This window comes from Streptopelia decaocto, assembly GCF_964273445.1.
Source record: "Streptopelia decaocto genome assembly, chromosome: 1".
Taxonomy (NCBI): Eukaryota; Metazoa; Chordata; class Aves; order Columbiformes; family Columbidae; genus Streptopelia; species Streptopelia decaocto.
The window spans coordinates 70,401,810-70,426,472 of record NC_138663.1 but is presented as its reverse complement, the minus strand read 5'-3'; the positions used below and the strand labels follow the sequence as shown (position 1 = coordinate 70,426,472).

At 38.1% G+C, this 24,663-nt stretch overlaps 1 protein-coding gene across 5 annotated transcripts in view; it reads left to right on the top strand.

Moving 5' to 3' along the window:
• The first annotated feature begins 609 nt into the window (after positions 1 to 609).
• CCDC91 (coiled-coil domain containing 91) overlaps positions 610 to 24,663 on the top strand; it is a 138,476-nt gene continuing 114,422 nt past the window's right edge. For 3 of the 5 annotated variants that reach the window (XR_014183169.1, XM_082043743.1, XM_082043740.1), the window contains exon 1: positions 610 to 677. The gene's annotated coding sequence lies outside the window, so the exon portion shown is untranslated. Of the gene's footprint in view, positions 678 to 882; positions 1,065 to 1,150; positions 1,314 to 24,663 lie in introns of those variants that run through there. The other 2 variants (XM_082043741.1, XM_082043742.1) reach the window with 2 other exon arrangements.

The window sequence follows — 24,663 nt, the reverse complement described above, 5'->3', positions numbered from 1 at the left end:
ACAGGTAAGTTTCCCCAGTTCTTCACACTATGGTATGTCATTCAGGACTGGGATGCTCTGCCTTAGTTTTTGCCAGTTTACAGCATGCCCTCTCAGCACCTTACAGCAACTTCTGACCAGACCAGGAGGTAGCGTGATCTTCACCAGCCAGTCAGTTTTCAATTCATTTTCTGCAATGACCCAGAAGGGTGGCAGCTGGTGCCAACTGAACGTGCTGCTGCTGCTGACAACAAAGCTTGATGCAACGAGCTTAAGGTCACCACACAAACAGGACAAGAAGCCACGTTTTGACTTCAGAAACAAAGGTCAAGAGGCAAAGGCTTCAACCACGGACCAGGGCTGCTTTGAGAGGGGCACCAGTCAGTGATTCCAGTGGCGTCGGGTTTCCGTGACTGTCCCGGTAAGGAAGGATGAAGTGCCGTGGTGGCCGGGTAGCCGCCCGAGGACGACCACCCACTCCTCGAGACACCCATCGTCGGCGACGCCCCGTGCCCCGGCGCTGGGCCCCGTCCGGCGGTTACAGCAGTCAGGGCCGATATCGCAGCCCGCCTCAGGCAGCGGCGCCGGTATCCAATCAGCGACCGCCGTCTCCCTCCGCGCGCGTGCGGGACCGGCACCACGTGACTCTCGGGGTGCTGTGGACGGACTTGGGGGAGCGGCCTGAAATCCACATCCGGGTGAGGTCGCGCTGCCTGGGGCTCGCGCGCGTGTCCGGCTCGCGCGCGTGGGGGCGTTTTTCCCGGGGTGGGGGGTGTGGGGCGGCCCTGAACGGCAGGCGCGCGCGCGCGCGCTGCCGGCGCGGAAGCGAGGCGCGGCGGTTGGCGGCAGCAGGCGCGGGCCGCCAGCGGCTGCGGGGTCCCTGACAGGGGCGGCTGCCGAGCGGGCTGACGTAAAAGAGGGAAGCCGCTCCCCGCCCGCTTCTCTACAGTCTGGCCGCCCGTCCCGAATCAGTGTGGCAGGCGCTGTTTGCAGCTGGTTCCCCGCCCTCCCTTCCCTGCGGTTGCGGGGCGTGGAGCTGGCCTGATACTGACGGTGGTAGAAGCTGGCTGCGGCGGCTGCTGCAGGTGATTGTCTCTGCGAGGCCGGCCTTCGTCTGCATGACTCCTCCTCTGGTGCTGCCCCCAGGTTCAGGCCTCACCTGTGTCACAGCCACCGTCCATCAGTGTTGATATCGGTGTGCTGTGGTGGCTTTTCTTAGTGACATGACTTAACGTTTGCTACAAAAGCGGATTTTAAAAGTAGTTTAGAGGGACAGGAGCCTTCCTTCGCTGCACCAGAAAACTAATATCCCTGTCAACAGGAAGGAGAACCTTGTGAGTAGTTTTCTAGCCCAGAGGTTTGGAAATCTTGGCTGTGACTTCTCTGCTCCCTGCTTCTGAGGCCAAACTGTGCATGGCCGAATTTTCAAACATTATCTGGGATCATAAGTTTTGGGGAAATATGTAGCCTGACTTTTCAAAAGTGCCTCTGTGCCTAATATCTGTTACTGTAGGTGTAGTTAGGTGTTGAAGTATTTCTGAAAATCTGTCTGAATCTTCAGTCATTCAAAACATTTTCTAGAAATCTGGTCTTTAAACATTTTAGGTTTTGAGGGTTAAGGTGTAATAGGGTTGACCGTATCTTCTTGATACCTCAGCACCTGAGCTTAGCCTTTTGCTCTGGGATACTCCCTTGATGAACTCCCTCTGGGGCTTTGGCTCTCTTCAGGAGACTATCACCTATCTTATAAGCAGTTTTGCTTTCCTGTGTTAGCAATTCTTTTTGCCTATCAGCTATATCCTGTGAATGTGTCTCTTGCGATCTTACTGCAGTGTTTTAGTGACACTTTGGGTGCCGTTCCTCCCAGGGCCTGAACATCTGTTTATGTTGACTTAATTGTTCTCAGCATTTTCTGACTGTTTTGCTTTCTTCTCCTCTTCAAAATATGCTCTTCTGCATACATTTCTTAAACTTACAACTTTGTTCTGAGTGCTTCCATATCCATGGCTTGAATGTCTAAGTAACTGTCGATGCTGATGTTCTAGTAATTGATTGGGGTTTTTTTCAGGGATGTCAGTTTCTCAGTCACTAAGACAGGAAGCAAGCTGCCCATCGTTTTCAAACAGGTTTTGCTGGGTAGACAATGTCTATTAAAAAGTGCCTTAGTGAACTCCCTGCTGGAGTTGAAGGACTTGAAAGAAAAAAGTCACAGCAGTGTTCAAGCAGATGATGTCTGGATGCTTAGTGAATAGTAGCCAATCCCAGTGCCTTTTTTAGAACCTCTTATAGAGATTCTTGAGAATCTGGTGCAAATTTATCTTATACTATTTTGAAAGGAGGATGATGAAATTTAGGAAACTAGGAGAGTAATGTGCTGTGTGGCTCAACATGTCTTTGTGAGTAGCTTCACCAATAATGCCTTCTGCTGTTAGTCTAGGCCAGAGGTGTCAAACTCATTTTCACCAGGGGTCTCGTCACCCTCAAATGTGTTTGGCCCTTTGAAGGCAACCGCGAGTCTGATGTGACCCCCAGTGAAAATAAGGTTGACACCCTTGGTCTAGGACATCATAACCTCCACATGCTGATTTCTTCTACCTTAAAGCTGAGGTGGTATTTTACTGTATCTCGTGTGAGGAGGTAGGTATGTTTTGTACACAACAGATTGAGACAGTGTATTTTAAATTGAGTGTGCTACCTGTGGATATATTTTTGTCCAAATCTTTATTCTGACCATTGGTATAATTAAGTTTAAGGCTTCCTTCCAGTTTAATTCTACCAAGAGATAGAAATGATTGAAAACTGAGTATACATGGTGACACATTTACATCTGTGATGTTCATACATACGCCTCTACAAGGATTTTGAGACATGTTGATCAGTCAGTGCCTCACTAGAACTCTCAATGCAGTTTAAGTAGTTTTGAATTTAATTATGTGATCCTTGGTTGTTTTCTGCATGTCTTTGAACAACATGGAGTGTCAGACTAGCTGCTTCACCTTTCAAGTGACACAACTACTGCCAGATTTTGGTGATGAATATATGTAGTCTAGACAATGTTAGCTGTTTATATGGAGTCAGGCTGACATTCAGGATGATGACAGCTACATAGATTTGTAGGTGCCAAAAATATAGTTATGCTATAATGCTTATTTCTGGTTCAGAGGAACAATTGAATAGCAATCTTAAGGGCAATAACTGGCATTCTCTAAATGTTTACAGAACTGCTAAGACATCTAAGTATGGTGTGTATCTGAGCGGTTGGCTTGACTCCTTCTGGCTTACTGAAAAGCAACTTCCAGGAAAGCTTGCAACACCAAATGGAAAAAAGTTTGTGGTATGATGGAAACAAGCTTTTTGCGAATCTTTAAATGAAAAGTTCATGGTATATTCTTGCCCATGTTCATCCTAGTCCATTCAGGTTCACAAGGTTGTTGTTTCAGTCTGCAAGGGTGTAACATGCTTGTATCTATTGTAATCTGCTATTCCTAGTTAGTGTAGTTCATGACTCTTAAAGGCCCTTACAAAAAAGTTCTTTCTGCTTATGTAAAACCAATTTGATCATAATAATGAAGGACAGAAAACCTGTCTTGTTAAACCATTCTTGATATTTTTGTAGCTATATTTTTAATTTGGTGTAGGGCTTTTTCCATAGCACACTAGGGGTTGCAGACAGTGTCAATTTTAAGCAATGCAGACTAAATCTACCCTTAAGTGCATTGTAAATGGTAGATTATCTAAAAAGTGTTGAAAGGTGTATTTAAGATGTATTTTAACATCTGTTCCATTTCACTACTTTGTTACTTTGATATTTATAATCATAAGAATGCATCAGAAATTTGGTTTCTCCGTTTTGGTTATCTCACGCTTCTAAAGACTTAAGATTTATGTGGAAATAACCCTTGCTTATGTTAGTAAAAGTTACCTTAAATTGTAAAGTTTGATTTAGCTTTTCTGATAAGGCCTCTTGCAGCCTTAATCTTCCCCTGTTACTTTGTGTCCCTTGAGCAATGGTACCTGTGCTCCAGACCTGAGTCTCCAGAAGTGGGGCTATTTTTACAGAAAGGAACTAAGTGATTTGTAATTTCCCTAATAACACTGTATTTAGATTTTCTTAATGTACAGTAGGATCCTTATTCTTTCTTCCTGAAGAATTTGGGATTGACCAATATGAAGAATTCTGCTTTTTCAGACTTTTTTCCTTTACATTGTTCCATTGACAGGTTCATTTTTGGAGTGACTGAAATGAAATCTGGGGTTTCTGTCCACTCTTTTGATGAAGCCAAGGCTTAAAAATGTAAATTCCATTATAGGGTATGGTTGGAAAACCAGAATAACATACCCAGAAATTTGTTTTTAAACAATCACAGAGGTTGTTTTGAATCAGAAGAAAGTGAATTAAATTTATTACTTTACATGCACTTGTTTGTTAAAGTGATAGATGTTTCTTAATAGATTTTTAGGATGGCATTTTTATAGATCTCTTCTGCACCTTTTCAGCAGCTGGCTGTGGCATCTGCATGCATTAGTTTCTGTACATGAGACTAATATTTCCTGTAAATCACATTGTTACAGATACTGACTATTAAACTTTTAAAGACTTTGAAACAAAACTAGAGGAATTAACATCATATTTATAAAGATACTTTGTATCCTCAGAAAGAAAAATATTTCTCCTGCCTGTATAATGGCTATATAAGAAAAGCAGTTTTATTATTTGTCATTAACGTGATCACAGTCTGGTTTTTGCATGGCCAGTTAAGTTGCTAATTTCAGTTAATGTAAGATGTCTTTTGTAATATTTGCACTAAGTTCTAAGTTTTAGTTTTAAGAAAACTGAGCATGTCCAAACTATAGTTCCAACACAGTAGAAAGAATTGAAATCTTGTGTGATTTATGGAACACTGGCTTTAAAAACCTCTGCTAACTGAAAAAGGACTAAATTTCTTATTTTTAAGGTTCCCACACTAGCAACCATAAGGGTTTTAAAATGTAAATTTTTCACCTTTTCTGCTTTTTTTTTTCTTGATCAAGGAACCAAATTTGAATGTTTTAGCTAATTTTTGTGAATCTCCTTAGCTGATAACATATGGCATTGTAGTATCCAATATTAACTGGCCAAGCAAGTTTTCAGGTGCAGTGAAACATAAGTCTTGTCCAATTCTTCCACCTTTAGACTCCAGGAATATTTGTTATTTTATTTTAGTGCTGTGTCTCTGGAAAAGATGGCAGGTTTTTGTGCACATATGTAAACTAATTTTAGGTGACTATGCAACAATGCTTGTTGGGGATTTTTGTTTGTTTTAGGAAAAAGTAGTTTAAAGAATGATGCTGGTAGCGAGGTTGGTTCCAATTTGTGACTCTTAGTTATATTTGTCTTCATTTTGGATTATAAGGCTGTAGCAAATACTGCACAGGGCAAAGCAATCTGTACTGGAGAGCAGATTGCTTGCAGTCCATGCAATATAGTTGGAGGCTGGCACTAAGGGCTGACAATATTAAAAACTATTTTCTTTGGAAAGGAAGGATATAGGGTGTACAAACACACGGTAAGGTACAAAACATTCAAACCCAAATTCTTCCATTTGGAAAACTGCTAATTTGAAGTTTGTAGCCTTGAATCTATTACTAGAGCTGTTGCTTTTACTTCAATGAAGGCCTTAGAAAGGATTTCATGTGATGTGTTATTTCTATAAAAGCAGTTCACAGTGGTATTACCATGGAGAATATCAATGTTTGGGTATGCTTATTGGGTGTGTTTCAGTTTCTGTATGTATTGAAGACTTGTACTGTTGTGTGACAGCACAGCCATGCCAAGGCACTATAGTCTTTTGATCCAAATAGAAGCAGAAAAACGTACAATTTACAATCAGCTGATTCAGGTGCCAATAACTGTGTATGAAAATGAAATGAAAATTTCATACTTCAGTATGAATGTTTTGAACTGGCAGGCATGTGCTATGAGGTGTGGCCAGACTCTGGGTCTGTCTAGTTTGGAGAAAAGGAGACTGAGGGGTGACCTCATGGCTCTCTACAGCTTCCTGAGGAGAGGAAGTATTGAGGGAGGTGCTGAGCTCTTCTTGGTATTTAGTGACAGAACATGTGGGAATGGTTCAAAGCTGCATCAAGGGAGGTTTTGACCGGACATTAGGAAGCATTCCTTTACCAAGAGGGTGGCCAAACACTGGAACAGGCTTCCTAGAGAGGTGGGTAGTGCCCCAAATCTGTCAGTGTCTAAGAGGCATTTGGACAATGCCCTTTGTAATTTGCTTCAACTTTTGGTCAGCCCTGAAGTCATCAGGCTGTTGGACGAGATGATTGCTGTAGGTCTCTTCCAGCTGAAATATTCTGTTGTATTCTATGAACACTCTGGGGAAAGATGCAGCTCTGAGTGAGGATACTGAATAAATATGAGCTGAAAGGGATGACAAATATTTGCTATGTTTTTGTGTATGTTTTTGCTGAAGAACTTCAGAGAAACCTGATGTAGGGCTTAGAATATAGAAGCAACTAAAACTGCTAACAAAGGAAAGGAAGGTGGGTGTTTTTTTGAATGATTTGTTTTCAGTAAGATAAAGATACTGTATTCTCAAACATCTTAAAGTAAGAGTTGAGTTAAAGAAAGAAATACATTGCATAATCTGCTCTCATCAGAGAAAACTATGAGGACAATTGGTGCCCTTTTGAAATGTGTTTTATGCTTTTTGCCCTCCAAGCAGCATGAGACTTCAGTTTTGGTTAACAGTGGCTATTATCTTAACCCATTTGCGAAAAGTGAATATAATCCTCTATTCCATTCAAGTGCAGAGAGGAAGAGGTTGCTTAACCTAGCCCTGAAAGTAACTTAATATGTAAACAACAATTAAAATCCCTTCATCCGAGAAGCAGAAACTAACAATCCATTGCAGCAACTTCATAAACAATTTGAACTGAATGTACAAGATTATGAAGGGATTCTCTGTATATGTTACAAGCCTTAAAATGAGAATTTCATGAGCAATTCTTTTTCTCCTTCCCTGGGAATTATATTCAGTTGAAATAATTCAAGATAAAACAGTCTTTGTTCTACTGGTAAATTTTTAGATTTCTGTTTTCTACTGGTGTGTAGAGTTAAGGGAAAAGATGTCAGAAAACTAGCCTAAACTTTTGCATACTGTTTTGGCTATAATGGGTGAAACCAAGGAATCTAAATTCATTGGATGGTAATTGACCTGTTAGGAAAATAAAATAAAACTGCATATGGTAGAAAACCTATTGACCTAAGCTTGTGGGCAGGGGGAGTGGGTGGAAGTGCGTGGCAGCAGCATTGGCTGATGTAAGAAAAAATTCTGAGTGGTTCATCGAATGCATTTGTTCACATATTATGTTTCTGTATAGCAATTTGCTGATGGTTTGTAGAAGAGAGGTCAGTGTCTTTAGTTAACATGTAATTAGGCAGCAGATTCTTTGTTGTTGAGTTAGGCTGCTCTTAAGCCTGGACAGAGGATATTGGTCATCAAGGAATATTGCTGCCGCAGTTACACATTTTTTCTCATGCTCTTCTCCTTTGAGAAGATTGCCCAAGGAGCAAACTTATTTTCCATGTTTAGTTCTGTATATTCAGGCTGAATATGTAGGTATTATTTTTTTGACTGCTGGCCCCTGCAGCAGTGGAAAGGACTAAAAAGGCTGATGATTTAATAAGCTTCTGTTTCTGAAGGTATCTGCAAAGAATGGCCTGTGAAGAACAGTATAACTAATTGAAGTTACTCTGTATCATGCTGTACCTTTTACTTCCTACAGGTGTTTGATTGCAGTCTATTGAAAGGCACATGATAGCCATGCCTTGCTACAAGAAGCATAGCTTGTGTTCAAAAGACACAGTTAGTGAGTGATAAATAAAGTTTCCAGATGTTGAGAGGTGAACAGTTCTGATTGTGCTTGCTAGATGACATCCACTGGTATAATAGTTAGTGAAATTTATATTCAGAGAAGTGAATTTGAATGTTAAGTGTTATCTGTGAGAATTAATGTATGCGAGAGAGTAGGTAATATTAACAGTAATAATAACAGTAATAGATGACAATTAAGCTAAGCTGCAGGTAAAATTTGAAGATTCAAAGTACAAAACTTCCAAAGGTTTCGGAGTGGTTGTGTGCTTCTAGGTTGTTGTAGATAGCTGAGGGACCAAACTAGTTTGACCTTCCAGTAGGGAACATGAAAATAGTACTTATTCTTCGGTAGTAATTTTTTCTCTTCCAGGCCAGCAAAGGTAGCTTTTTATGCAAAAGAAAATAGCACTGGGTCTGTTTTTCTGTTAATATTTCTGAAAAAAAAAACCCAACTCTGAGACAGATTGCACCTGGAGGTTTTTTTAGTGAATGTGACAAGGAGTCTTTATTTCAGTTTGCGGTGGTAATGACAAACTTAATCAGGTTGAGGTACAAAACCACTAGACCAAAACTGAAGTGCATTGAATATTGAGTTAGAAGTTCATACCTACAATATGCTTTTGAAATAGTCTCGATGTGTATGTAATTGTGTACAGATGCCCTGGACAAGTAAAGACAAATGCTAAATTCACTCTTAAGCCACTCCTCTTAATGCTATCCATTAGAGGTCTTATGCAATGGTTTATTTTCAAATGTTTCAGAGCCAAAAAAAGTCAGCAGACTACTTATATGCTGTACATGTTCTTGATTGTATTTGCCTTAGGTTTTACTACAGTGTGATTTCTTGCACACGATTGATTGATAAATAAGAAGGTGGTGTTGAACCAATGCAAGAGCCTACTTGTAATCAGAGGAATTATTTAACTGTAAATTAGTTTTGAACACAAGAAATTGTAAGGAGAAGAAAGAACCATTTTTCATTATTTTAATGACAGTTGAAGTCTTCCTAGAATGGGGGACACCAATAAGTATATATAAAAAGTAATTAGGAAACCACTGATTATACAGTATGATCTGTTTGAAACAGGTCATCTTGTGCCATGAAAAGATTTTGTTGTTTACATTGCTTTCTGTACATGCTCTAGATTTTGAAGTTCTGTTAGCTTGTAAATAAATAAATATTTTGTATATTTAGTAGTTATTTAGTATAATGTATTAAATAATTTTAGGTTCATTCTATGTCTCCTTAAGGTTTTTGAATAATGCGAGTGTAGGTAAAAGCTATCCAGTGTTCAGTGTACTGTTGCCAAAACTTGGTCTTGTAGTTCTTTGAACCTGAAGTTTTCCTCATTAAATACTTTGGCAGAACACACTGATAGAATTGATTTCATTTATCTTGAGGTGGGGCTTGATGGAAAGATTGCAATTGCATTACGTTGAGTTTGTTTAACTATTCTTTTATATTAAATACCCGTGTTTTCACTGAAATATATTTTATTTATTGTAGAACACAGACCAGTGATTTTTTTTTCTGATTTCTGAGTAAGACAGACCTACAGTCAATTTATTTGCACTAGGCTCACACTTTTTTTTGAAACTTTAACAACACTTTCCTATGTTACGTTTCTTGAGTTGAGTGTGTGTAAAGAGAGAAATAAACTGGAAATCCTGTCTCTGAGGATTGGAATTTAGTGTAATTTTAGATGGAAAACAAAATATTTTAGCACACACTTGCCAGTTAAGCTTTTAAAAGGACTTTCCATAGGGTGCAACTTCTGAAATAATGCAGAGCTTCTGAAGAGGTTTCCATGTGATGTAGATGCCACAGTCAACTTCCTTTTAGTATATAAGCTGCTAGAGCAAAATCAGTATCTTGGCTGATCAACTATAGGTTGAAGAGAAGTTGTACTTAGTTTGAAATGCTGCTTTTCAGTCAAGTCTTGTGGCCTGTGATATGCTCTGCTGGTGGATTCTCAAATGTTTCTCATTTCGATCTCTTGCATGGGAAACTTTAAACAGTTGGGTTTACTTTTTATTTTTCTGGAAATTTTCTTGCACACTTAATTAGCACTAATATATAATAACATTGTAAACAATTTTAAACCCCTTTTGTTTAAAAGTTACGGTCCACTTAAAAATGATTAATACAGAAATTTAATATTGATTACTGCATGATGAATGATAAAATGAGATACTGATACTTCAGGATTAGATTCATTTTATTATTAGAATATTAAAAATATTTTTTTAGGATTTTTGTGAATACTTGTTTTCTAGGTAATGACTGCTTAAAAAGTGTGTGATACAGCTGTCTAACTTCACTGATATTGAGGGTAACTATCACTATGTACCATATAGTGACAAAGGATGAGGAAGAGGCTGAGGTGCTTAATGCCTTCTTTGCCTCAGTCTTCAATAATAAGACCAGTTCTTCTTGGTGTACTCAGCCCCCTGAGCTGGAAGGTAAGGATAGGGAGCAGAATGAAGCCTGAATAATCAAAGAGGAAATGGTTAGTGACCTGCTATATCACTTAGATACACACAAGCCTATCGGGCCAGATGGGATGCACGCAAGGGTCCTGAGGGAGGTGGTGGAGATGTTCACCAAGCCACTTTCCATAATTTATCAGCAGTAGTAGGTCAGTGGAGGTCCCAGTTGACTGGAGGTTAGAAAATGTGGCACCCAGCTACAAGAAGGGCCGGAAGGAAGATCTGGGGAACTATAGGTATGTCAGTCTGACTTTGATGCCGGTGAAGGTCATAGAGTAGATCATCCTGAGTGCCATCACATGACATGTAGATGACAACCAGGTGATCAGGCCCAGTCAGCATGGTTTTATGAAAGACAGGTCCTGCTTGACTCACCCAATCTCCTTCTATGACAAGGTGACCCACTTACTGGATGAGGGAAAGGCTGTGGATATTGTGTACATAGAGTATAGTAAAGCCTTTGACACCATTTCCCACACCATTCTCCTGGACAAACTGACTTCTCATGCCTTGGATGAACTTCCTCTTTGCTAGGTGAAGAACTGCCTGGATGGGTGGGCCCATAGTGTGGTGGTCAATGTGGTCCAATTCAGTTTGCGGCTGGTCACAAGTGGTGTTCCCCAGGACTCAGTATTGGGGCCAGTTCTGTTTAATCTCTTTGTCAATGATCTGGATGAGGGGATCAAGTGCGCCCTCAGTAGGTTTGTAGATGACGCCATGTTGGGTGGGAGTATTGATCTGCTTGAGGGTAGGAAGGGTCTACAGAGGGATCTGGACTGGCTGGATCATTGGGCTGAGGCCAGTTGTATGAGGTACAAGAAGGCCAAGTGCTGGGTCCTGCACTGGGGTCACAACAATGCCATGCAACACTACAGGCTTGGGGAAGAGTGGCTGGAAAGCTGCCTGGCAGAAAAGGATGTGGGGGTTTTGATCAACGGCTGGCTGAATGTGAGCTAACAGCATGCCCAGCTGGCCAAAAAGGCCAACAGCATCCTGACTTGTATCAGGAATAGTGTGGCCAGCAGGACTAGGGAAGTGATTGCCCCCTGTACCTGGTGCTGATGAGGCCCCACCTCAAATCCTGTGTTCAGTTTTGGGCTCCTCACTACAAGAAAGACATTGACATTTTGGAGTGCACCAAAAGAAGAGCAATGAAGCTGGTTGTGGTGTGTTGACCATGTCTGGATGACATATGCCCACCAAAGCAGCTCTATTGTTTTCCCCTCCTCAGCAGGTTGGTGAAGAGAAAATACAGTGAAAGACTCATGAGTCACAGTAAGGACAAGATCACTCACCAGTTACCATCACAGGCAAAACAAACTCAACTTGGAGAAATTAATTTATTGCTAGACTATTCAGAATAGGTTAATGAGAAATAAAAACTAAATCTTAAAACACCTTCCCCCCACCCCTTATTTTTTCTTGGGCTTAAATTTACTCCCAGTTCCTCTGTCTCCCACCCTGAGTGATGCAGGGGATGGGGAATGAGGGTTGCAGTAAGTTCATCACGTTGTCTCTGCTGCTGCTTCCTCCTCAAGGGGAGGACTCCTCACACTCTTCCCTGCTCCAGTGTGGGGGTCCCTCCCATGGTAGACAGTTGTGCATGAACTTCTCCAATGCAAGTCCTTCCCAGGGGCTGCAGTTCTTCAGGAGCAGACTTCACCAGTGTGCATGCCTCATGAAGTCACAAGTCCTGCCAGCAAACCTACTCCAGTGTGGGCTCCTCTCTGCAGGGGGTCACGGGTCCTGCCAGGAGCCTGCTCCAGTATGGGGTTCCCAACCTCTTTTGGGCATCCGCCTGCTTTGGCATGGGGTCCTCCATGGCTGCACGTGGAGATCTGCTCCAGGGTGGACCTCCACGGGCTGCAGGACAGCCGGCCTCACCATGGTCTGCACCATGGGCTGCAGGGGAACCTCTGCACTGGTGCCTGGAGCACCTTCTGCCCCTCCTTCACTGACCCTGGTGTCTGCAGAGCTGCGTCTCTCACATGTTCTCACTCTTTTCTATGGCTGCAGTTGTGCAGTTTTTTTCCCTTCCTTCTTAACTGTGTTATCCCAGAGGCGCTACCACATTGCGGAAGCTTCTAGTAGTTTCTCACAGCATCCACCCCGCAGCCCCCCTGCCACCAAAACCTTGCCAAGCAAACCCAGTACATTAGTGAAGGGTCTAGAGCACAAGTCTCATGAGGAGCGGCTGAGGGAACTGGGGCTGTTTAGCCTGGAGAAAAGGAGGCTGAGGGGAGACCTTATGGCTGTCTAGAACTACCTGAAATGAGGTTGTAGCATGGAGGGTGTTGGTCTCTTCTCCCAAATAGCAAGTGATAGGACGAGAGGAAATGGTCTCAAGTTCTGACAAGGGGAGGTTTAGATTGGATATTAGGAGAAATTTCTTCACAGAACGGGTTGTCAGACATTGGAACAGGCTGCCCAGGGAAGTGGTGAGGTTACCATCCCTGGGGGTGTTTAAAAGACATGTAGACATGGTACTTAGGGACGTGGTTTAGTGGTGGACCTGGCAGTGCTAGGTTAATGATTGGATTCGAGAATCTTAAAGGTCGTTTCCAAACTAATGATTCTCTGATTTTTTGGAGTTATCCTTAGAAATACAGGGATGAACTGCCTTTTATGTGTATAAAGAAGGCTGACATGTCTTTTGTTGGTGTTGAAAGACCACCATTGGTTTAAGAACGACATTTTCTTTAAAAGGAGAAGAGATCAGAATTAATGTGCTTGAAAATTTCCAAAATAGAGGCAACATATATTTATTTTTGGATACTATTAAATTTAAATTGAGTGTATGCCCTGAAGACTTTGGTATACATAGATCCTTTTTGTTTTAGTATCTGAAAAAAAGTGTGCACCCTCTATATTTGTGCACACATATATATACACACATCGTTGAGCAAAGTTATGAGTGTGTTTTTTCTTTTTTAAACTATAGCAGGCAGCAAATATGTAACATAAATCCTTAATACTTTCAGTACACACTCTTAAAAGTAAAACACCTTTGTCATGCATTTGATAGAGGCCAAGGTAATCCTGTTATAAACTGAAATTATCAGCAACAGATTTCAAGATATTTTGACAAGGGTGAAGATACTGACCTGCTGGATTGCCTTGATGTATTCCAGAGTGTGTTTAAGAAGAATTTAAAAAGGTAGTTTATATAGTTATTGTGATGTAAACAGTATCAAAGACATGTTTTGGTAAAGTGGATGCAAATCAGAGTTGAGTAAAGAATACTGAATAGCAGAAGTGCTCAAAAGTAGGTATAAAAAAAATTAAGTCACTTTTTATTACTGCTGATCTACATGACATATGTGAAACACACACTCAGAAATGAAGTGATTTTTTTTTTTTGACGTACCTGAATAATTTTTCTTAAAACCAGAAAAAAGTTAACAAAGTTATTGCAAAAACATTACACATTTTTTATTTTAAATGGTTGTCTTCAGGGAGTAGCTATGCATAAATTGTTCAGATTTCCTCACAGTGTAAACTACACTGTGGTATGATTGCAGTGTCTAGTTTAGAAGTCTAGATAATAAATGAGAGTTTAAATTAAAAAACCCCAATAAAATGTATACAATTGTACATCACCATTGGATCCTATGGAAAAATGGACACATCTGGATTTAACCTGGTTCCACTATAACTGATTATGGAACATCTGGAGTTTGTAAAACTGGTGAAGGAAAGAACAGTAGCAGTATCTTTGTTACAGCAGGGGCTAATGTGGAGTTCTTGCTTATTAATCCAATCCTGGTTCCTCCATTAGGTTTGACTTATAGAACCACATGCTAAATAAGAAAGTGCAGGAAGGGTGAAAGAAGACCAACAGTTTGCAGAGTTGAATTTAGTTATAGTCTTCTGGCAGACTGTACCTCCTGTTCAGTACCCTGGTGACAGACAGGCAGCCTGCATTCTGAGCTGCTCTGGTTAAATGCACTAGGCTTGACTTTCTTGTAATTATTTTGTCATTTTTGATTAAGAAAAGGGTTTTTCTTTGTTCTTATTTAGTGAAAAGTTTATGATAATAATTGTCCATATAGTTTGTCTCTAAAGAAAATTATAATAATTACCTGGGACTTTTAATTGTTAAATGCATTGGTTTTGTTACTATTTTATATATATAATATATCCAAGATATATAGGGTTAATGGTTATTATTCAAATATTCAGACTTTTCTTGCAGACTTTAGTCAGGCAAAACTTGCCTTCTTTGTGAGTTTTGCTGACTAAAGACTATGTAATTGCCCAGTAATTAATGTAGTTAAAAGATACCACTTTACATGTAGTTTACTCTTTGGAACCTGAATGTTATGCCTGTTTTCTCCGTGTTGCCAGAAGGGATCACTTCTGCATAGCAATTTTTGGATAAATTTTGGTTGTTCTCTTTAAACAGTGCCAATTTCAAAAGCTATTAAGCTCTCCGAATATATAAGGTCCTTGTTAACTTAAGTAATTCTATGAATTCTCAAGTATATTATATACAAGTTCACTATAGTTTGCTAGTATTTTCTTCTTGTATATGTATTCTACATTCATGGTAGTTTTATACTTTAGGATGGATATCTGTTAGGCGTGCATTTATTTCCAGTTTAACAAAGATCTTGGAGAAGATACAAAACTGTGATTTCAAATAAACTACGTGGGAGAAAGAACCGTTAGTTTCACTTGGTTTGGGAAGGTGTGGAACGTTTTGAATTAGACACAATCTATGATGAACAGAGGCTTGTCTGAATATATTGCCTATACTTCGTAAACTTTGTACATTCAATTTATTCTGCATCTTAGCTGTGAGGTGATATATGTTTTATGAATTACCTAGTTTTTATGTGTGTGCATGCTAGTGTAATATGAGACTGGATATTCTTACTCCTCTAATACCACATTGCCATTGATGCCATCGTTGCTGCAAAGAGAAATACAGTAGAAGGCAGAGTCATTTTGAAGGTGATCAATGTGTGCTTAGTGGCGTAGCAGAATATGTTTTCTATTTCTGGAAGGATCTGCTTGATAAGCCTTGTTATGTGACAGTATTTTAACTGCTAATAGAACTGAGGAGGCATTGTGCCCACCTTGGGAAAGAAAGTTGTGTTTGTGCTTCTGGGGCATTCCTGGTGTGCTCCCTGTCTAACTTTGTAGGCTGGCTAGGGAGACAAAATTCCATGGGTTATAGGATGGGTGAAGAATATGGCTGCTATCTTCGTGTCTCTTTGTTTGGGGGCAGGGGGAGTTTAGCTTCTCTTGAATGAGAAATAATTGTTGCTTAATTGTTAACTGATGAGTAATATTCTTGATATCAATGCCCTCATCACATACTTGGTAGTGAAAATACTTAAATGTCTGGTAACTTGTTGGATATGGGACCTCTTAGAAAATGTCTTCCTCTTTCTGCAATGGGTGCAGTAGTGCCTACCCATCTTCCTCATAAGCTTTGGGACCAGAGAGGAACAATATTCTAGAAATGTGTAGTAGGTATAAAGAATCAACTTGGAGAAAGAAATTACCCAATCTATGATCTCTGCTCACAGCTTCCTCATCGTATTACAAAGGCATCAATGGCAATCAGTGTTTTCTGTGAGAAGTAAACACATTTTTCTTGATTGCAACAGGGAATATCCATTTGATCAAAGGTCATGTGATGAAAGTGTTGTATTACATGCTTAAAATAGACCAAAAATGAAAAAAAAAAAAAATATAATGTGCACAGACAGTCTGGCAGCAATGTTTTCCATTGGAAAGCAAATTAGTATTTTTGTTTTAGTAGTTCAAGGGTTGGGAGTTGGCCGCTGTGAAACCTTTCCAGTTTCCTTCATGAGACTCATATGAAAATTAGTTTAAAATCATCTCTTGGGCTTCTTCTCCATGAATTGAACCTTCCCTTTAGGAGAGTGTGAAAAATCAAATTAATGTGCTTGCTATGTGAGCAAAAAGTCATTAAGTCCTCTTTTCAAGTATTATTAAAGGGAGAAAAAGTTGCAATGATGCATTCTTCTTTCCATGTGGAAGGGAGTAATGCGTGGTCTTTTCTGCTTCTAACAGTAGATCCAGAGACTGAAAAAAAAAAGGTTACAAGTTTTTATAATGACAAGTCATGTTTTATTTCAGTGTTTGGATTAAACTTTCATAGAATCTGAATTTCCAGTAGATGGCAGGCAGGGAGGCTGTGGGGGGAGAGTATTATTACGGTTATTTAAGGTGTTCTGTTTCAAGGCTAGCAATTGGCACATGTAAAATCACTAAGACTTTAAAATCTGAGACATAACTTTTATTCTTTTTGATAATATCATGTCAGAGAAATAGGTTAGTATCTTTTTCTTTCTTCAAATTAGTACCATGTCCGCGTGAGAAATACTGTACTTCCAGGGTCTGGAGGAAGCTGAGGGGATGAGTTCTGTTAATTGGAAAAGTCTTCCTCTCTATTAGGAGACATACAGTAATAATAAAAGAATGCTATTTATTTTTATTTAATATAATTGCTATCACATTGTATTTTGCATAACAGAGGTACCATGTGCTAGTGATTTTTTTTTTTTTTTTTTGGTAGTAATATATCCATGGTCACCTGTCAGCTTTTCTAATGTAAATATAAAATAATATTCTTTATGCTGCCATTTTGTAATTTTTGCAGACTGCCTGTATACAAGTTAAATGATATCGCTTTCGTAATCTTTAAATATCAGGTTACTGACCATCGTTTATATTTGTCAATTTACTATTTTATTTTTATTTGAGAGAAAAAGCTGTATTTTAACCACATATTAAAGTGATTTACTGAATTTGTGTTTTTTTCTTTATATGAAAGGTTCTTTTTTCCAGTGGAAGTAGTGGTGTGTTTGAGTCAGTGATTTGCTCAGCACCAGATTTTTCCAAAGCAGTTCATTGGACCAAAAATCTAGTATTATCCTCTTTCTTGGTTTTTGTTTTTGTTTGCTTGTTTTAAATCTGTAAAGGATATATCCCTTGAGCACTCTTTTATTAGCATTAATGACATTTATTTGTACAAGTTACCACACATCCATACAAGCATGTATTGAAAAAGTTATGTTTTTTTGCCACATTAAATTAAATTGTTGCTATGATGCTCAAATTGTTACTAAGATTGTTACAAACCTTCTATTTTCAGATCTCTGATTGTGTGACAAAGTTCCCTGGGGGCAGAACTTAGTGGTTTTTACTGTCCGAAAGCTTCTCCCTTCATCATACAGACACCTCTTTCTAAGTTCTAGTAAAACACATTAGTGCGATTTGCAAGTAAAAAGAATGGATTGCATTTAGGAACATTGTATATTGACAGAAAATAATAGAGAAGCAAAAGTATTTCAATTTTTAGTCCAAGTTCTTGAAGCTTACTAGTATTTTAAGAGGAAGGAAATGCATTTGAAATACCTATGACCCTTTATTTTACTTTTATACCTTTTTTTTTTCTTAAGCTTATCAAACATGGACTATAGAAGAAAGTCCAGTGTTTATCCTAGCATTCCCAAACCCTTAACAGCAGATGTTTCTGTACCATTCATTTCCTTGATTGTAAGTAAAAAGATTGTGTTACGTGAATAAGCACTTTACAGAAATTAAGCAGATAGTTGGAATACCCAGTTGCACAAACTGTCTGGAGCTGATATCGAGATCTTCTCTTGAGAGAGAAATGTTAAATAGCAAAGCACTGTATCTATCAAGGCCAAGAGGAAGATATAGACTGAGACTACTGAAACTGTCTTAAAAAAACATTAATTAATTATGAAACTTTAGACTTTTGTTTTTGAAAAGAGAATTGCTATTTGTAGATGTCTTGCCATATTCAAAGTCAAATCCTTCCATTTAATGATTTTTAGGGAGAGTTTTGAACATATAAAGGAATTAACATTACTACTTCCAGAGAAGAAACATCCCCATGCAATTTTTCTTTCTTGTCAGGATTTTTTTTCTTAATGCCAAGTTCACCTCAGCCTTCTTCAAGAAATATCTTTGTTGAGAACAGAGATTTATGTAAGACATTTTTTTCCTTGAACTCATGATGAAAATGCTTCATTAACGTTTTTATTACTTTTGTCCCTCCTACAAGAGTGAAGATTTCTAGAGGTACTCTTTTCATGCTTCTTTCTTGAAGATGGTTCATTTGTCATTAGCAAAGCCAATCCTAAAATGATCCTGGACAGATTTATTTATTTTTAATTTTATTATTTACTATTATTTACTATTATTTACTATTATTTACTATTATTTACTATTATTTACTATTATTTACTATTATTTACTATTATTTACTACTATTCTGGATAAAACTGAAAGCTTTGAATTGTAGACCACGCACATATAGAAGGGACATCCGGAGGTTTTGTAGTGCAAACCTCTGCTTAAAGCATGTATGGTTAGAGCAGGTGGCTCAGAGCCCTGGCTGGTTGAATTCTGCATATCTTCAGGGATGAAAAGTCCACAGTGTCTGTGGGTAGCCTGTTGATCTGGACTTGATGTTGATTAATTGTAGATAGAATCATTGAATTCTTTTTGTTGGAAAAGACCTTTAAGTTCATAGAGTTCAAATGTTAACGTAGCACTGTCAAGTCCACCACTAAACCATGTCCCTAAGAACCTCATCTATACGTCTTCTAAACCCCTCCAGGAATGGTGACTCCACCACTTCCCTGGGCAGCCTGTTCCAGTGCCTGACAACCCTTTCAGTGAAGAAGTTCCCCCTCTCTATATTGTATTGCCTAGCTGCACATAACAGAAATATTTAATTCCAGTTTAATTTAAGCTACTTTCTGAGGGGTTTGGGGACAAATGCGGAGGAGGCTTGTTGAGGGGAGAGGTTTTTCCTTCAGAAGGCACAACATGTTTCATGTATCAGCTTTGTCAAACTTCTCACATCAGTTTATGTACATTTTGTGATAGTGTGTGGCTTTTGAAGTAAAAAAGATATTTGTGATAGAGGAGCTTGTAGAGGGACACTGAAGAAATTTAAAAAAACAGTTAACTGTGTGATTCTTTATTTTTATAATGAAACAAAACCTAGTTTTTCCATGTTCTGATCACAAGAAACCAATTCTGATGAAGACTGAAGACCTTGGAAGGACTTCCTATATCATCTTGAGTTGCTGAAGCTGTTAGAATTAGGTCTTGAGAAATTTCTTCGTCTCCAGAATCTATAGATACTAAGATGAATAAAATGGTAATATGCTACTTCTGCTGGAGTTGATAAGGTTTTATTTGAACTCATCTTTGAATATCTAGAATGAAATGGTCAGTGTTTTTTAAGTGGAAAATTCTTCACATTGGGAGAAACTGATAAAGAATCATGGGCAAAAATGTAAAAAAGATCATCAGTCAAGAAGTACATGTGTTATAATAATTACTTATGACAATAGGTAACCCTCGGGAATAAAATCCATATTTGTCTTGTTAGGGATTTTTTTCTTCCTGACCATAGATAGATTTCAGTGACCAAGACATTTGGAAGCCAAAGTATACAGACCTTTTCTCTTTCCTACTTTTTAATTGAAAATATGTGCTGGAAGAACCACTGTGATACTTGCAAAGTTTTTTCTTCTGAATGATGCTGTCCTCTGAGTACTTATGGTTGCACATGGAATCCTCATGTGGTCCATGGGTTGTGGTCTGGCATAGAGACAAAAACTGTACATGCATGTGGTAGATCTCTACCTCAGGAAATACACTGAAGTTAACCCTGGCAATTATTTCTGAATCACAAGCAGAATAGTATTTTAGATGTTGACCTATGGTTCACACCATTTTATTGATCTAGGAGAAAGCACTTCTATCTCAATTTATGTTATTTCTTTCTTGTACATTATACACACCATGTATTTGGTGATTTTATATATATGCAGAGCTAAGGAGCAATGAGGGAAAGTCAGGCAGTTTCTATCTAATATTGCACCTTTTTTCCCCACTAGTGATTTCTTTTGCTCACAGTCTATATCCTTTGTTCTTTGTCACTCACAGAATAACATTCTAAATTACTTCAGTACATCATACCTTTTACAAATACGTTTCTTAATAGCTTTTCAGAGATCAGATTTCACAGAATGATGATGTTAGTTTCTTCTAGGATATGTCTGGGGAATTACCAGTTCTTGCATGCGTTTTCCACACAAGGCTGTGTTGTTCTTTTCCTCTCTTACATCTTAGGTGAAATTGAAGACCAGTACCTGCCTTCTCTGTAGGAGCTGTGAGAGCCCTTTTTCTTCTTGTGGATAAAACTGAAATTTTCACTTTCATTTTGTGAAGCTGTATCTCATCTAGGGACATGAAGTGGACTTGGAATTTACACTTTATTGCTTTTTTCTTCTTTAAGCACTGTCTAAAAAAGACAGAAGTGTATGCTGAAGAAGAGGACCCTCAAGTTCTAAAACAACTTTTTATGGAACTAATTTTGCAGATTATCCTAATACCTATTTTTGTGGAATTTCAGAGGGTTTTTTACTCATATTAGTTCAGTATCTTTCAGATGAAAATATGATTTCTAAAGAATATTTTTATTCCAGTTTCTTTAATAAAGACTATAACCAGCTAGAGAAGTCTTGTTTTCTTTGTGATTCTATGCGGTTGCTGAAAATTTTGCCACCCGTATGATGCTTATAAAAGTTATGGGTATTTACTTGCATACTGTGGTTCATTGTTCTTCTAAAAATGCCTTTGAAAATTAGATTAGGAAGGGCAGTTATAGAATTCTTGCAGATTGCATAAGATGTTCTTGTTACATGAAACCGATACAAATGCTACAGCTTTTGCTGTTATTGTTTTATTACATAGAGCACTTAGATATAAGCAGTGTTATTTCAAAATTGCTTGTGAAGTTAGGTATGAAATGTCATATCATAGGATATAGTATCGTACATGCTTCTTACAGGATCTTTTGGTCCACCTGGTGACTTCTGAGATAGGGACAAAGTGGTAATTTATTTCTTTTTTTTATTGGTTAGTTTCACTGTAGGAATCAATAGAAAAGTTTTAGGTGTTGAGTTTTATTTTACATACTCTTATTTTGTGTAAATCAATTCTGCACTTTTATTGTCATGTTCCTTAGTGTGCTGTTCTCATCTCTGAGCATTGAAACCTGGAGACTCTTCAAAAATAAATGGATAAATGAATCGATGAGAAAGGTGATAAGGAAAAGAAAATTCTCTTGTTATCTGCACTACTGTTTAACTGCTGTTGCCTTGTTGGACTGGGGTCTCAGTCCTTTTAGATTTTCTAAACTTGACTTTATGTGACTTCAAACAGCTAAGGTGGCTTTGATTTCAGGTGGGATTGCATCAGGTGTCCTTGTGAGATACTTCCCAAACTAAATTTGTTCTGCGATTCCTTGAATATATTAAATTATATTGGTTTATTTGGGCTGTGGAAAAGAATTAGTTAGAAAGGGCACATTTTTCTTAAAAGTCTCATAGATTTCAGTTGAATCAATTATAATATAAGCAATTACTACTGTAAAATAAGTGATGTTTCGCATCTGCTTTTCCCCCCCACCCCCCCTTTATTTTTTTTTCTTTTAAATTAAGAAACTATTTTATTTAGTAAGTGTTTATTGAGTGAGTACTGAGTTTTAAATGAAACAAACTTGCTTCCCAGGAGAAAAGTGCTTTGATGTGTTCTGTGTTGTCTTCTTTTTCCCTGTTACCTTGAAGTCTCTTCCTTTAATATGTGATTGGGCATGCTTCTGTTGTGTGTTCAAACACAGGTGTTAACTGCAATATTATTGTGCATTTCATTATGGGAGCTGAAATGCATACTGCTTCATGCTGGTTGGGATTTCCTGCGTAACAGAATGTATGACTGAGTACACACTGTAACACGATGGAGAACGTTGGCATTTTGGTAATGCCTGATTTTTGCTATCTCTTGATAGGTCTAGCCCTTGAAAAACTTTGTATGGTGTGGTACTGTCTGATTGAAAGATAAAAGGATGGTTGTAGAGTAGTGAAATACTCTTGTTTTAGTCTCAGCCTTGCACCTTAGATGCTACAGGTTCTCAGTCCCCTCATATAACCACCTGCTTTAATAACTAGTCTATACAGGCAGACATAAGTTTCTATACCTACAGGGATTCAGATGCTCTATTTCAAGAAAAAAAAAAATTGTAGGCTTTCTTTTTCTGAGGTAGCATGAATCAAAGTTTTCATTTCTTTACAAAGAGAGATGTAGATGCTGTATGCATTTGGCAGCAGTTTGTTGGTTTGAATAATACTAAATGTTACTTTCCAAAGTTGTTAGTTTTCTCCTTTTTCTTAAAATTTTGAAGCCGTGTTTGCCTTGTATTGTGGTTAAAAGTGACTTAAAAAAAAGAAAACAAAAAAACCCCAAAACAACCAGAACCAAAAATTAAGAACCATAAAATGCCCTACCTTTCTAAAAGTAGAAAACTTAATTGAATTTCCAAGTTTATTTGGGCATTTCATTCTCTGAAATGATAAAAAGCATGTATTTCTATTTCTTCTTAAAAGGTCTTCCTAATGTTTGTCTTCTGTTCTAGCGAGATGTCCTACAGATATCTGAATGAAAAATAGTAGCTTATCCAAGATTCATTAATGAACATGTAGCTTGAAGTAGCATATTTCTTAACAGTCAAAGAATTTCTAGTATCTCTGAAGAAATAATTAGCCTAATTTCTGCTATATAGTTAATTTATTATATTTTTGTCGTGAACTCTTAATTTCTTATGAACGTCACGTGTTAATTTTTCAACTTCCAATATATTTTTTTAAAATCATGTTTATTATAATTACTAATGCAGTCTACGTTTCCAAATTGAAAGACGGTCTTAAATTTCCCTCTGGTTTCATGTCCTCATGGTCTTGTGATGTCAGCCTCTGCTCACTCTGTATTTTCCTTGTTAGATACAGATGATAAATACTGAAAATTTAATACAGAATTTAGGAGCTGTTAAGAGCTTTCCCGTTAAAACCAATACAGAATACTCGTTTTCTGTAACAAGACTGTGAACTCCAGTCATTAAATAACAAACCACTAAGTGAATGTTAACCACATGGATCATGTTATCTTTGTAGGAAATTTTTCCATTAAATTTTACTGTATAGTCAGCTGCTTTCGTAAGGAAAAAAAAGTCTGCAGAAGCTTTTCATTGCAAACAAGATATTACTATGAGGCAAATTACAGAATTGGAAGTCACACAAATAAAACATTAGAAGTGTTGAACTCTCCATTGATTTGAAGGATTGAGGAGGATTGATTACTGCATCATATTGTTGCATTCATTCTGAAAAAAAAAAAAACAACAAACTCACCTACATTTCAGTACCTTGTTACAGCTCCTAGTTTTAGAAATTGATACCCATCAGGTATGCTAGAAGAATGTAGCCTTTCTACTATGAAGGGAAGTTAGAATTCCCCAATCTCAAAAGAAAAAAACAACCAAAGAAACACAACAAAACAAAACAAAATCAAACTCTGCCAGTAGCAATTGCTTAATTTTTGACGATGATTTTTAGTAACATTTATATTGTGTTTTGTGCCACTGAATCCCTGACTATAATAAATGAAAAGTATTCTTCTATTTATGATCTAAGTGTTATTAAACACTTTTAGTGCTGAGATCTCAGGCAGGAGTGAAGTGAGCAATCTAAGTTCTGTTTGGTTTTTTTTTAGAAAAGTTTACAGGTGCTGTAAATTTATTTCAGTTTCTCTTGTGCTGTACGTTCATATTCTGGTCTTTCTTGGCTATGTATCCTTTGTGGTATGTGTATTCTATAATAAAAATTTTCTAATTAGTGACTTAGTACCTACTGTAAGTTAAGATGCAACATGCTTATTCTGTCATTGGTATAGATCAGGAGAAGAGTCTATATCAGCTGAGTAAAAAGACAAAACTTTGTTCCTGTTTTGAAATTACTGAGAGTACTAGGCATTTTGGCAGAAGAGCTATGAGGAGAAGTGCGTGTGAGCTGGTTAGAACTTTGCAATACAGAAATTTATCATCTGTTCTGCTCTTTATTACAGAGGTATTGCCAGTATATATGCTTTCTAAATGGCGTTTTTTAAAAAAAAAAAAAAAAATTCTGAACCTATCTGGGATAGGCTATTTGGAGCCTGCACTTTTGGCCAAAGATTATTCTTCAAATAATGCGGTCTATGTTATGTCCGGTGAGGAAACAGCTAATAAGCCTGTCTTAGATTGGGCACAATGAATGAGTCATTTAGTAAGCATAAACATGCAAAGTAAAACCGATACGTTGTCATAGGTAGGGGTTAACCACTGACAGTATTTGTCAGAAAGACAAATGCAGCAGCCCCACCCTCAGCCAGCTCCACACATGCTGTTCTGACAAAACAAACAGCA